Source organism: Chelmon rostratus, chromosome 24, assembly GCF_017976325.1.
Source record: "Chelmon rostratus isolate fCheRos1 chromosome 24, fCheRos1.pri, whole genome shotgun sequence".
NCBI lineage: Eukaryota > Metazoa > Chordata > Actinopteri > Chaetodontiformes > Chaetodontidae > Chelmon > Chelmon rostratus.
This window is the reverse complement of record NC_055681.1, coordinates 8682779-8697347: the sequence shown is the minus strand read 5'-3', so window position 1 is coordinate 8697347 and position 14569 is coordinate 8682779. Positions and strand designations below refer to the sequence as shown.

Here is a 14569-nt window from a genome sequence, read left to right as displayed (position 1 = left end):
TAACATGATGAACACTTTGGCAAGTATATATAATTATTTCCTCTGTCTGAAAGTCTTTACATACCACAAGACCCCAGCACACCACGAATGAGCCTGATTGTCCATACATATGCACACAGTCCACATATACTAATGGTCTTTCACTCCGTTTGGCTTGAGTGCCCGAATGATTATAACCGTCGTTATCATTTCCATTATCGTGACCAGCTGTGTTTACCATGCTGACCTGAACCTCTTCAGAGGCAATACTCGTGATGTGAACATATGGATGATGTGGAATCTGGAAGTGTGGCGACTGGGAAGATTGGGACAAATCCTGGCAGGATAGTTATGTTCCACCAGCTTGACTGGAGTCTCGTTACTGAAAAGGAGACTACCGCCATGCAGTCTCCATGTTTCCAGTGTAATGGTTCGCTAAAGACTACAGCATGCTGTCAGCATCAGAAACTCGGAGCAGGAAATAAAAGCAAAGCTGACCAATCACGGTTCTTGCAGCACTTTCGCCCGCACGGCTCCAAAGAGCAATTTCACACGTAACAAGTGCTTGCAATGACTGTTACCTGAAACACACATAACATTAAAGGGCCAAAGGGAAAGCACGTTATTTTCATTGGGGGCTTGATTATGTATTATCGGGCTATGGAATTGGGGAAAGCCAGTTTCAAGCATCCTATACCCACAATCTTCTCAAGTGCTGCATACCGACAGATCACAACAACCACAGACAGACCAGCAGACAGGACCAGCGTGCAGACAGAAAGCAGCCAGGTGCAGGAGTCACAGTCAACTTTGAAAAACTACCAACAAAAATATTCCTGCTGACTGCCGGCTCGCCTGCAGCAGCGCCAGGAGTGAGTAGCACTGGAGGAATTATACGACATGAATAGCATCTCATCATTTCTGAGGAGAAGTTGTTAAAAAGTCCACTAATTGAGCTGATGTGCTTTGACATATAGCACTCAGAAGTAAAAAGCCACTGACAGACTTTTCAAAACTGCAGCGTTTCACACAGAGGGTCTCGATGGATGCACGAAAATAAGTGTTGCTGCATTAAAAAGTAAGGCGACTGTTTCATGTTGGCTGCAAATTTTTACCAACTAATGGAGCTGCATCTGTACCTGCAGCTACGGCAGAAGCCAGATCAGGGTTGACAGATATCATCGGCTTGTGTTTGTTAAAAGGATTTCAATCACGGGTTTTCAAATTAAACTTGCAGCCTCCAACGCGAAACTTTGTGAGGAAAATTTCATTAGAATTAGCCGTTTCCGTGGCGCTTTTCAAATTCGATGCGTCGTGAATTTGCATGAAAATGCCTGGATGGAAACCCGGCTCGTGTGTCTGTCCTCCTCGCTCCGTCCTCACCCGTCCCTCCTCGCTTCCTCGCTCCCTCGCTCCCTCTCTCTCTTTCCGTACTGTATGAAGGAGGGATGATCGCTCCCTGTCACATCTGTTGGCACGTTGCCATCAAGCCTTGACAGGAAAATAACACTCTTCAGGGAAAATAATACACTCGTTCTGCCGTCGGCGCTCCCAGACACATGCCTCTGCGTGTGTGTGTGTGTGTGTGTGTGCGTGCGTCTAAAAGCCCTCGTCGCTGCTGTCAGCCTGAGTACAAAGGATCACTTTATATGATTAGTATGCATCTCTGAAAAACATATTGAACAAAAAGCCCTGCCCCGAATGCTGCTCCACGCCAATTAATGGATTAAGAAATTATTTTGAGGCGAGGCTTGTTGTGAGACAGCTATGATACGTGGCTGGAGAGGCATTTCTGTTGTTGTTATTGCCAGCTATAAGGCCAGAATGCATTTTGATCATACAACAGCAACCTATGCAACCGCACATTTGTCTTTACTGAGTGACAAGGCCTATGAAACATCTCTCAGCTCCTTTTAAAGCACTGAGAAAGAACTTTGTTCCTCTAAAAAGGTTGATGTAAAACACCCTTTGGCAGCCATATCAGAGGCGCCTCCCCCTGCAGCACTCGTCCAATTCACTGCGCAGATTCAAACCAGCAACCTTCCGCATCGCTTCAGGCTGTCCGCCGCACGCCATCATCCCATCACTGTTCAGAGGACAAAAGCCACTTTGACACAGCAGTTAACCCGAGCCCTGCCCGGACCCCCCCCCCCCCTCTGCTCGCCCAGCTCTCAGTCCTGCGTTAAGAGCCGCATTTATAGATTTTGGAAAAGGCTGAAAATAGAGATTGAAATCGACTTGGCCCCAACAATGATATTTGATTTCTTACTTAGTGGAACTCTGCTTTAGGTGAGCATGTGAGTGTGTGTATCAGGTGGGAGGGGGGTGACTCAGTGGGAGATCTAGCCATGTAAGTGGTGAGCGGCTGTGCAACGAGATTTGTTGTCTGTTATTTTACATTTGTAATGGGAAGCTAACTAGCAGCACACCTGTAAGCAACCTTTTATAAAGGAGAGGGGCCTTTTTCACACTCGGCCTGCGATTGACAATCATTTTAGTGTGATTAATTTGTAGAAAATACCAGAAGATGCCCCTCTCAAATGTCTTCCAATAGATTGATTTTTCAGATTGATTGTTTCGTTTTGAGAATCTGGATCTGGAGAATACTTGTTTTGCTTAATAAATGATGTGTAGTTGCTTCATTTATTTCCACAGATAGCTCCCTCAGTAGCAAACTGAAAAGTAAAAAGTCACAGCAATAGTGAGTTATGCAGGGCCTCTTGTGTGTCTCCCCTTAAAGAGCAAAGATCAAAACAAATCAGAAATAAAAGTCTTAGAGAGAACAATCATGCAATCATCTGTGCAACATATTCTTTGAGAAACACTACAAAATGAGTGGGAACTGAATCCCAGATTTTAGGCTTCATGATGCCAAGAATGCAACAATTATTACAGATTATTCAGCGCAGTGCTGTAGAAATGTACGAGTGTACAGTCACCATAAATGACTGTACGGACAAGCTGTGTTTCTGCAGCAGACTGCGAATCAAAAATAGCCTGTAACATTATAAACCACACTACGTCTTTTGCAAACTTGGACGCAGCGAAGTCTGTGTCATGTGATTTGTCAATGCAGGAAAATAGCTCCTTTGTGAGTGCACTTCCCACAAAAACTTTGCATTCATGAATTCAAACAGGAATCATTGTTTTGAAACTTGCTTGCCAGGGTTAAAATGAGATGCTGGGCCCTAATTTCTTCATTGAATTTAGGGTGCAGATTGTGGCCAGATTATTGTTTTAACTAAATCATTAATGGACACAGCGTAAAGTATCAGTCACTGAGCATTTATATTGAACAGCAGTTAAACTGTTGCCCAGAATTATGTTTGCGGGTTTTGATATAGTCAAATACAAACTTTCCATTAACATATTATAAAACGGTTTGATCCAGCATCAACACTTCCGTCTGTGCAGCTCAGTGCACTAACGAGCAGGACCAAAAATGTATTTGCTCAATGAATTAGAAATGCATTGAAAAGACTTTCTAATGGTGTAAATGCATGATGTGATACGTGGTCAAAAACAGAGCGTGTGGCGTTACATCAGCCGGCTGATCCATTATAGACCCTGAAGAGAGCTCAATTCTCAATTTCCATCCAACAACATGGAAAATGGCAGTCCATTTCCCTCCGCTAATGCAAACAACATAGCTCCTCTAAAATCAATGTAATTGGCTGGACCATTTAGTCTGACTGAATATCTTGTGTAAAGCTTGTGGCGGTGTGATGATGGCAGCGTAGTTCCTTCGTGGCGAGGGGGTCTGAGTAGTGGGAGGGGCACTGACATGTGGACGGTCGGGGAATCTATTCAAACAGATACAGAGGAGGATTTGCATTCATGATGCCCGTCGGCCGGGCAGCTGAAGAGGTGATGCCTCATTTAGCAGATCAGACTGAACCAAGCGCTTCCTTTCCATTCGAAGATGTTTTCCAGTCCAACTTTTCATCAATACATGTGCTTTTTTTTTCCAAAGCACGACTCAAGCAATAACCCAGAAAGGCCTTATTAGGATTAGATGCTGCTCACACACTCAGCTTTCATGAACACACTCCACTTCCAGGGCCAGAGCGACCACTGAGCACCTTGACTTGTTCTGCAATTGAATTTGAGGGTTTTAAAGGGACACTGCACCAACTTTACACATGAAATTGACGCTCTGTCTCTGCATCTAGTCTGACCATTCCCATTTTCATTTGTCTCACGCAAGCCTGAATTATCAGCCTTCAATGATCTGAGGAGAAGTTTATATTCTACAATTACACACAAATTTGACATTGTTTTCTTGAATTTGACAGTTTTGATGCCCCTCTCCCAAAAACAAAAACGCAAAATTTAAAAATAAGGAAATAATTACATTTGGAAATTTATGTCTGGTGCACTACAAAAAAAAAAAAAAAAAAAAAAAAAAAAAACCCACCATCATCCAGTGGGAAAGCCAATAGAAGCGGGATTTGTCCAACACACTCGCTCATTGTGAGCCATGAGCCTTCCTCTTTACAGATTTAGACACTGACCAGAAACAAACAGACCTTGTCCACCAGGCCTGAGTGTCAGAAACACAAGCCTGGACACACTGACTAACAAAGGACACCAGAAATAGGAGAGGACTGAGCCGCTTCCTCTCATGAAAGTGAACAAACTGGGTTAAGGAAAAGTGTGTCTACTTGTGTGTGTTTTCAACAAGACGCATTTGAACCCGGGCTATATTTGTCTGTGCTTTAGAGGCAGAGGGAGTCTGCTCCATGCTGGAGGCCCTCGCACCAGAATCTGCTTTTCAGCTCCCACATTTACTGCGTGGAGAATGAATGAATGCAGAATGCTGGATATCCGTCACATTAATGCGCTTTGATGGCAGCCTGGCACTTGAAGGCACTTCAGTCCACAGGAAGGTTCTCATATCCCACTGGTCTCTGCTTTTCCTTCAAATGGCTCTCAACGCTGCACGTCACTTCTGTTTGCGGCGTTATTTTTAAAAAACAATTTCGGTGGAGTCGGGTTGGTGGTAGATTTTGCCACTTTACTGAGCTCTGCAGTAAAGCTGTTTGTTTTGGCTTTGTTTCCATTGCTCTAAACCTCTTTTAGTAACTATCAACCTGGGCTTGGAGAGCGGTTTTAACCCATGTTACAAATAAACTGCATGTTGTTGTGGCTAATTAAAAAGCTCACATTAGTTCCTTTCCTGTGAAAATCCCCAAACTAACTGAAAATGTGCAGAATGATGATATCCAACAGGTGGGAACATCACTGAGACTATGAACTGACGGTCCTTCAACGTGCTATTAACATCCAGGTGTGTATTGTATTAATAAGCAAGTATAATGATAGAATAACGTTATTTCTACAGCGCTTTTCTCAACAAAGTAACAAGTTTAAAAGAAAAATGAAACCCACTGAAAAAACAAAAGAAAAAGGGGAAAAAAGCAGATGGTGTTGGTGAAAACATCAAATGGCAAGAGTGGAGGGGTGAAATTAGAAGAAACAAACTGAAGACTTTTATATAAAAATTACTTTAAGAGAGGTCGTCAAAGAAGTTAAATTATAGGGATTTTAACTGCGAAGGCACCATCAATCACCAGCCATGACTTAAGAATAACCAGCAGAGCCTCATCGACAAGGCACATTAACAAATCAGTGATTTGTGTTAGAGCCAAGAGGCTGTGTTCACACTGCAAGCCTTAATGTCCCATCCAGGCTCATTGATTTAGTTGTTTTTGTTTGGCTCTTCACATTATTTTCATAAAACTGGCTAATATCAGATTGCAGTGTGAACTGGTTACAGCTGCGAACTGAGCCACGTGCACAAAAGAACAACAACGCATCACATAACGTCACACACAGCGCGCTGTGGTGCAGAGGTGAAGGCCACTGACGTCAGCGTTAGCGGTTTCATTTACATGCAGATGTGCAGTGGATAGTGGCTTTTTGCGTAGCAATGGCTGCTGCTTCTGCACAGAGGTGTGTGTGGATGCATCTGTCAGCGTAAGTGAGTGACATAAAAGTTGAATTCACTTATGACTGCAAAAAATAAGACTTTTATCTGATGTAAGACCACATATGAAAGATCAGTTCCCATGTGATTTGAGCTGTTTACACTGAGTCAGATCTGAGTCCCGCATGAGCGAGGAAAATCGGTTTGTCACTTGTGCCTGCGGTCTGAACGTAGCCTGTTAGCGTAGGAACATTTTGGGGCGTCCAGAATTTTATATATGACGGAAACCAAAAAGATTAAACTGGTGGAAATGCTGCAAATCATCTCTTTAGTTTAATTTGATAAAGGTTTTAACCTGGATTCACCTTATTTCCATCAGCAAATTCAGACAGTTACAGTGTAGTTATTTATTTAGAAAGACTCTCATCCACTGTTGAAGGCCAAGATGTGAGATATCTAATTAAGGCTTATGCACTAATTAATTATTTTTATATTAATATTCATATTCATATTTATAAAGGGTTTCAAACCTGCCTGTAAATGATTTCTACATGCGTATAAACTGTGAGCATTTCTAGTAACACAGTAGCAATTTAACAATTTAAGAGTTAATTTCTTCTTTATATTTTCTAACTGGGGGAATTAAGTAAATCTATTAATTGATTTTAAAAAGAATTTGTTTAAAATTATTGATGTTTTGTATTTGTAATAGGCTATACAAAAAAACATGATGGTTGCATTGTTTCTATAATAGTAAACATGACTAGATTTTATACAATTTGCAGCTATGAAATGCCTTTTTCTTTTTTCCTTGATAATAAATAGCAAAAAGTTACAAATTCTGAAGCACTGTCGCATTTACTTCCGCATAAAAGAAGTCACCGACTTTTCCTGCAGCATCTCGGGCGGCACCACAATCCACCACCTCATTTTTCTCCTCCCGTCTTTCCACCCAGTTAACCTTAATGTCTGCAAAATGTAAAAAGCACAGTCGAACAATCTCGTCGCATTTGAGAACTGAAGCTAATGGCGAATCAACAGGTCGAGAGTCTGAGCTCACATAATGGCAGTCTTTATTCCACTCAAGCGTGTGTCCATTATGGCACAGTTAATTTAAATAACAGCTGAAGAAATGGCATAATGCCTGCATGGTGAGAGGAAGTAATATTTCACACCTATTCATATTTGAATCTCTCTGCCTCTGGAAAAACACCCATACGGTCTGGCTTAGTAACTGCAAACTGGAGAACCGGAGAAATCAAATTATTCCCACAGCGTGGTCAAGCTCAGTGGTCTACCCTTTATCCTCTTTAATGTTTTCTCAACAACTTTAATCAGGAAATAATATCAGGATATGGATGTCAAGCCCCCTCTAGTGGAGAGTTTTTAAATTCTTCATGGCAGCAAGAAAGAGAAGAGGACTCCAAAGCGCCCTTCATGGACTGTACATCACTTTCTCAATGCAGGTTAAAGAGAGAAAGCTTTTTATCACGGGTTAATGTTGAGCAGAAACATCTGTATCCGCTATGTAGCACTTTGAGTAACAGTCATTTATTTAGCTTGTCCCTGCACTGTTGATTGTCTTTACATCTCAACTGTCAGTTTGGAGAAAATGGCCAATAAGTGTCTCTATTTGGATTTCTGAAGAAAGAGGCCTGACTTTACGCTTTGAGCTCACTTTGAGAGGTAAGAAACACAAAACCACAAAACCTGCCGTTTGCCTGTTTTAACAGATGTGATGGATAACAGGACAGGGCTGTAGCCTAAATCCATACAGAGCTCCTGCAGTGGCTGATTATGCATGATGACATTTTCAATGGGTGGTATGTTTCAAATTCATATGTCAGCTGTAAAAGGTGACTATATTCTGCACTATATTCTTCGTCCAGTGTGAAAAAGGTGTGTGATGTACATGAAAACTTAAACGTACTTGTGAATTCAATCTAAATGCAACAGATCAAATACAAATTCTGTGGGATAACTTGATGGGTTCCAAATTTGCATTTACATGTCAGAGAAATGAAGATGAAATGAGAAATCTAATGTGACTTCCATGGTGGCATTAATATCACTGGTCGCTGTTTGTTAGACTGTGCTGCCATCTAGTGGTTACACGGGGACTTGCAGCAGTCCTTCTTCAACGTGATCCGCACTGATTCCAACATTATCTTGTGAATCCAGGATAATGAGTCCAGGCAGTTTGTACAATACATTTGCTTTCATCAAGGACTGGATTTACCATTTGAATATATAAATGTGTACTTAATGTATTGCATGTGTGCAATTGAGATTTATGGCAAAACTGGACTGTTGAATGATGTTGAAATGATCTGACCATGTGCATCAGCAGACTGCATCTGAAGTGACCAGAAGCATCCCTAAGAAAACCTAATATTTGTTACGTTCACATACAGAACTCAAGCGCTTCAATCAACAGTCTCTTTCACTCTTCTTGCAACTTCTGTCTCATTTTAGCAACAGAGGATAAAACCGCCTGCCACTGAAAACTGTTTTTTCGTATGACAATATTATCACAATATTCATTTAAACTTCAGTAAATATATGAAATTCCATGCTCTAAGGACACAAGTGTCAGATCAGACTTTCTTTACAAAGTTCTTGGCTCAGAGGAAGAAAGTTTTAAGAGTGTGGTGCATTTAAAATAAACAGAAGATCAAATTTCAGAAAACAGGGAATCAGTGAGTAGGCAGCGAGGCTATGAGCAAAAATGTAATTATTCAGTTAATGTTAGGTGTCTGAAATCAAAAATAAACCTTACTATAGGGAGGCAGCATTTGGGGCTTTTAATAGCACAATAAAATGACTCAACATTGCTATCTTATAGCCAGGCAGAGGCTGCACAAGCTTGATTTTGAAAGATTCATTCTTGGACTGCACTGTGCACTCGCCTGCTGTGTGTGTGTGTGTGTGTGTGTCCTGGTCTGCCACTGCCTACCTGGCCTGAGGTCTCACAGCGCGTTACTGCAGAGGATCCAAACAAAAACACATTGTTTGACTGACAGATGATCTCTCTGAAGCATCAACAGGCAGGGACGTCCTGAATGACAAAAAAAACTACATGTCACATTAGTACTTTCTTTTTAAAAAAAAAAAAAAGTCAAAAACAGAATTACTTAATCGCGACATCATAAATCGAAGGGTGATTGGAGGAAGAGGAAGAGTAAGAATACTGTTTATAGTCACGAATTGGTGGTGACCTGTTTGCGGTGGTTTGTATAGACTAACATCTCTCCTCAATAAATTGCTCTGTTGCTGTGAGTCCTGCTGCAGGGACAAATGGTTTGTTTCAGGCAAGATGTGTCATTTGTGCAAAAACAAGGGACACTGGAAAGGAGAATGTCCAATCAGTGAGGCCGAAAAAAATCAGCTGATTTCAGGGAATACATGAAGTCAGGTCACTGCACGAATCAGCAACATGAACATACTCTAAACAACATACACCTTTCAGAAATCACTTTCTCAGACAGAAGGTGAGTTCTTGCGTTGATATCAGTGCTACAAGTATTTGGACGTCTGCTACGTCAGCAAAAGAGTGGAAAGCAAAACACGGGCAAGCTACACAGTGTGGCGTCATCAACACACCCACTCGCTCCATAGGCAGGGTAGCAGTGCACACGCTGTGAATGACAGTGTGGAAATACATCTCTATGCTGATGTTGAGTTATCCATAACACATTTCTTGCTTACTTAAATGGCTGCTGCGTGGACCTCCCTTCTTTGTTGTGTTCCTGAACGAGCCGGGCAGAACGGATGTGCAACTCTTGGATGTTCTTCGACGGGGCTGGAATAAGAAATTGGGAAGCAAATGGGGAGCAATTACATTAAGTGGCCCTTTGTTGAGCAACCCGACGGTCCTCGCGAGTATTTCCACCACCACCTGAGCCTGCCATTTATTCTAAGACTGCGACACATCAACTGAAAGTCTGTACGTCCACGTTAAAAAGCATCTGATGGTCAAAGACAAAGATTCAGAAGGAGCGACTGATGGCAGCACAAAGCTTTTTTTCCCCAATCATGAATCAATTAGAAGTGGTTCTCATTTGATTCCTTTCACTTCGACTCAGTCTAATGCAGAACAGCGAGTGAGCTGCATGACATTAACTAGTCCATTGTTGATGTCATGTAAAGATGGATGGCCATGGATGACCCAGCTGACATCCCTGCAGGCTGCAGCATTCAGAGCCTGGCAGCTCTATTTCTAACCAAGTTCATGGTCCATCTCATCAGCCATTCAGCTCTAATGTTAGTGCAAAGCCCTCACTACTGCTAGTGACACAAGTTAAGTGACAAGTTAATTAAACACCCTTTCATGCTTCGTTTTGTATTTCTATCCTTTATAAAATCAATATAAATATAAATTTTACAAAATGTACATATTTTACTCATCCATTAGTATTTTTGCCAGTTTAAGTTATATTTACTTTCCCACTCACAAGGTTGTGACTATACGTTAGTAGGTGGTAAAAACTGAAACATAGTACAGTTCAAGACATCATCCCATCACTTTCTATTCCTTGTTTATTGACTGAAGAGTTTAATCAAGGAATCTCTTATCAACCCCTGCAAAAGGCTCATCTGGTTCACTGTTGTGTGTGTTTCCTCTGTTCGCTGCAGTGCTGCAGGAGCGTCTGCCATCAGTCCTGTGTTAACAGGCATCCAACTGCCTCGTGCAAGGACCACAGCGCCATATGTCACATGACATGACTGGAGAGGGGATCAGTGAAGAAGCAAATAGCAGCACACACACACACGGTCCATTTGTAGGCAGGGGTGGTGCTATTTTGGGAACACCTCCCACATCTACCGGGCTGTATTGCTTTAACAATGCATATTAGGTGATATATTGGCCAGTTTTTGATCAGAATCATGAGCTTGCAGGGGTTCATACAAATATTGGTACTGGATGTATCAGCAAAGTCACAAATGCACATATTAAATGGATCGAAACAACAGTTTTTTTCTTCTTTTTTGGTCTAGAAATAGGTAAAAAATATATATATATTCTAGAAAAAACTGTTGGTATGACACTGACATTTGGCAACCCTAATTTTTGTAAACACCTCGAGCTTCTCTTTTGCAGAGACTGAAAGTCAGGTGAAGAAAGACTGAAATGATGAGCCTGCACAAAGTATACACGATGAAATAGGCCAAAAAGCAACACTTACAGCATGTTGGCTCAATCCATTCCATATTTATGTAAATGTCCATCCAAATGTCTCTTTGCATGTCAAACATGCACAGTTCTCATCCACAAAGTCCATGAAGTTTGGTCCAGAAGGTGCAAAGCATGACAATTCAAGTGTTTCGGAGTTAATTTGAAGTTATATTCCCTATTTATGCAGTAAACCCGTGTTGTTGTCCTCTGTCGGGGTTAAAGGGTTAAACCATGCAGACAAATTGCTCTCCACTTCCTCACTGAAGTACGTGCTTCACTGAAGTTAGAACAGTGCAATGTCCGTGATTTTCCACGATTTTTATGGGATGGAGTCCTGTTTTTGCTCAGTGGGACTTCAGTGTCATCACTCCATCATGCTGCAGATGTTGCTGGTTTGCTGTAACCTCCCGACCTGCATCTTCCTCTGCTCACCCTCCGATATTTAGTGACAAATTCAAAAACTGCATGGCGTCAGGAAAAATGATAAATCTGAGGTGCTTTGATCGTTTTGAATAGTCCATAATCTTCTGAATGAAGGAGGAACCACTTCCTTGGATAGACAAGCGTCCTGCGGCCTGAGACGGCTGCTGAGGAAAGTGGTCCACGCACACCTGTTGGCCGTCTACGACAATCCCATTAAAGTTTGACTTTTGCCGTGAAACGACAGAATGAGAGCTCTGAGAAGAAGAGGCTGATGAAGGGAACAGAGAAAGAGAGGTGAAGGATGGAGATTTGAGGAGTCGAGCATCCTGCTGTCTCTCAGTCAGAAGGATGAATGGAAAGCCTGCCTCTCAGCCTCCTTTTATATTCTCCCTTCCCCTGCTGCCTCGCCTTGGCTTTTACCCTGGCTTCAATATGTGTGTGTGTGTGTGTGTGTGTGTGTGTGTGTGTGTGGAGAAAGACCTCTTTCAGAGCAGCAGGAATATATTATAACCCAAACAAAAGGAGCCAGCTTATTGTTTATGAATTACTAGCCTTCCAAAGGCAACAAAGGCCCCTATTTTCATAGAAAACTCCATTTTCATTTCAGCTCCATTTGATTACCAGAGCAAAGACAATAAAAAAAAGGCCTCTCTGGTCACAACGTCCCAAAGGGATTCATTCCTCCTTCACTCACTCATTCAGCGCCGCTGAAAAGGTTCCTTTATTGCTTTCTTTTCAGGAGCGACATCAAATGGGCTTTTAGGAGTAAACCAATGACAAAAAATTATTGCTTGGCTATTTTGTACAATAACAGGGCCAGGGAAAGAGAGGAGTCCTGTGTTGTCTTTGTCATCTTTCTTTCCCTTTTCTTTCTCTCCTTTCTGCGATTGGAGAGGAAAATTGCAGAGGCTGGAAATTAATGGCAAGGCTTTGAAGAGAAAGTTAGAGGGAAGAGAAAGGGACGAGGGAGACACAATGCAACAATACAAGTCAAATCTAAATTATCAGTCGCTATTGAAAACAGTGAAGAGACAGACGGGTACTGTATGGCTCCAGAGGAGTCTGGATATGTGTGTGTGCGTGTGTGATGGGAGTACCTTTCACAAAACAGAGACACCTGTTGGTTCCACGGCCAAAAACAATACAACCCCAGCGACTTGCTGTCATTTCACCTACAATGGAGCTGTCGATCGTGCGCATGTGTGTGTGTCCCATTTACTATTCTGCAGACCTCTAAGTGTGCACAGAGATGCTGGCAGAAGTAACGATTGGTTCCCCACACACTCAAACCTTGGAGCATACACTTTGCGCCCTTCAACTGTACTCAGGTATATTACCTGGAAGCAGCTCAAGGCTAAGTTTATCTTCGCTTTGCACGGAGTTCAAGTTTGTTTGTGCATGTGTGATTTTTTTTGGTAAATCATGTAATATTTTTTGCGCATATTCCTGAGCACGTCTGATAAGCTCAGATGGATGCTTTCATCGTGTTTTGTGGTTTTTTTTTTTTTTGTCTCTATTCAATTGTAGAATAGTTGAGCTGCACGACCAATAGATGGGTGACTGCTCGTGTGTTACATGAACAATGAGTGACCTGCAAAATATGGGGGGTAAAAACCTTTTTTCTTGCAGGAAAAAAAGACGAACATCACACTCCGCCTGCAGAAGATTCTCTTTCATCTTCTGCTTTGCCTCCTGTTTTTGTCCTCCTGGATGAATATTTGGCTCGAGACAAAAGGTGAACTAATCAATTATTCCTCTTGCAGGGCGCTGGTGCTGTTGTGAAAAGCGGTGACATTTGAGCTTTCCAGACGACATCTGCAAATTTATATGCCTTCCATTGTGTGAGGCAGCCAGCTCTGTATCAAAGGCTGTAAAAGGCCTTGTCAATTTAGTAAGGACATCTCCACAAAGACTCCTTTCTCCTCTGTTGTTATGAGAATAATGCTTTTCACTGGTGTCCTGCCAAAACCTGTTGGCAATTTGGCATAGTGATGTCACGGACTGCATTGATAACAGACATCTAACATGGATACCATCAAACCGTGCATTATGAAACGCCACAAAATGTACGCATGGTCAACAAATTGCACAAAAACGTATTGATAGGGGCTTTACAATGAATCGATGCAGTACAGTAGGTGTCTCTCCTCCAGCATAGGTGATCAATACAGTAGGTATCTCTCCTCCAACACTGGTAATCAAAACCATTCAAAACAAAATATCCACTTTCTGTGCAGCCGGACAGCAAGTAAAACAGACCACCAGCAACCACTCCACTGTGGTGTTGTAGAACAAACCACAGAACATCCAATTAGTAAATTTATAGACAACAGATTTTTCTTTAAAAATAAAAATATTGCATCTATCATAGATATATGAGATGCATGTCTCAGCATACAAACATATATACAGTACCACACACCTCATACTCTGATACAGATTGGTAATTAAGACTGAAAATACTGAACACTGCAAACATTTACAGATCTAAAACTAATATATTCTCCAGGCTTTAACTCTTCATATGCTCATCAAGCAGCTGGCACACCCTCTGCATTAGCTACCATCACAACCACAGACACTCAACAGGTGACTGACCAGCCAATTAATGCAAAGCAAGAGGAACTCCCAATTACTGACAGTCTCTGCAACCAAACACCAGCAAAGGACAGGAAGTTCTTTCAAATGTGCACGAAAGACACAAGAAGACTTCAGCAAGAGGACAGCAGAGAGCGAGCAAGCAGAGGCAGACAGACAGACAGGCAGACATCTGACTCACGTTTGTGGGGCGACTGTGGTTCAGGAGGTAGAGTGATCCTCCACTTATCAGAAGGTTGATGGTTCGATCCTTGGCCGAGGCTGTCTACATGTCCAAGTGTCTTTGAGCAAGACACTAAATCCCAAGTTATGATGCTGTGCATGCCGTGAATTGGTGGGTGCAAACTCGCGTTGTAAAGGGCGTTAAGCGGTCGGCAGACTAGATACGGTCCATTTGCAGCGACGCAGTCTCGCAATCCCCGTTTTACTGTTTCACACTTGTTAAACTATTTTTGTAATCACGG

The 14569-nt window shown here is 42.1% G+C and overlaps 1 long non-coding RNA gene across 1 annotated transcript; it reads right to left on the bottom strand.

Moving 5' to 3' along the window:
* Positions 1-8863: 8863 nt before the first annotated feature.
* Positions 8864-11720, bottom strand: LOC121627523. The gene is made up of 3 exons (XR_006008041.1): positions 11095-11720; positions 9617-9710; positions 8864-8966 (listed from the first exon to the last, which is right to left on the bottom strand). It is a non-coding gene; the product is annotated as an uncharacterized LOC121627523 (long non-coding RNA).
* Positions 11721-14569: the final 2849 nt, after the last annotated feature.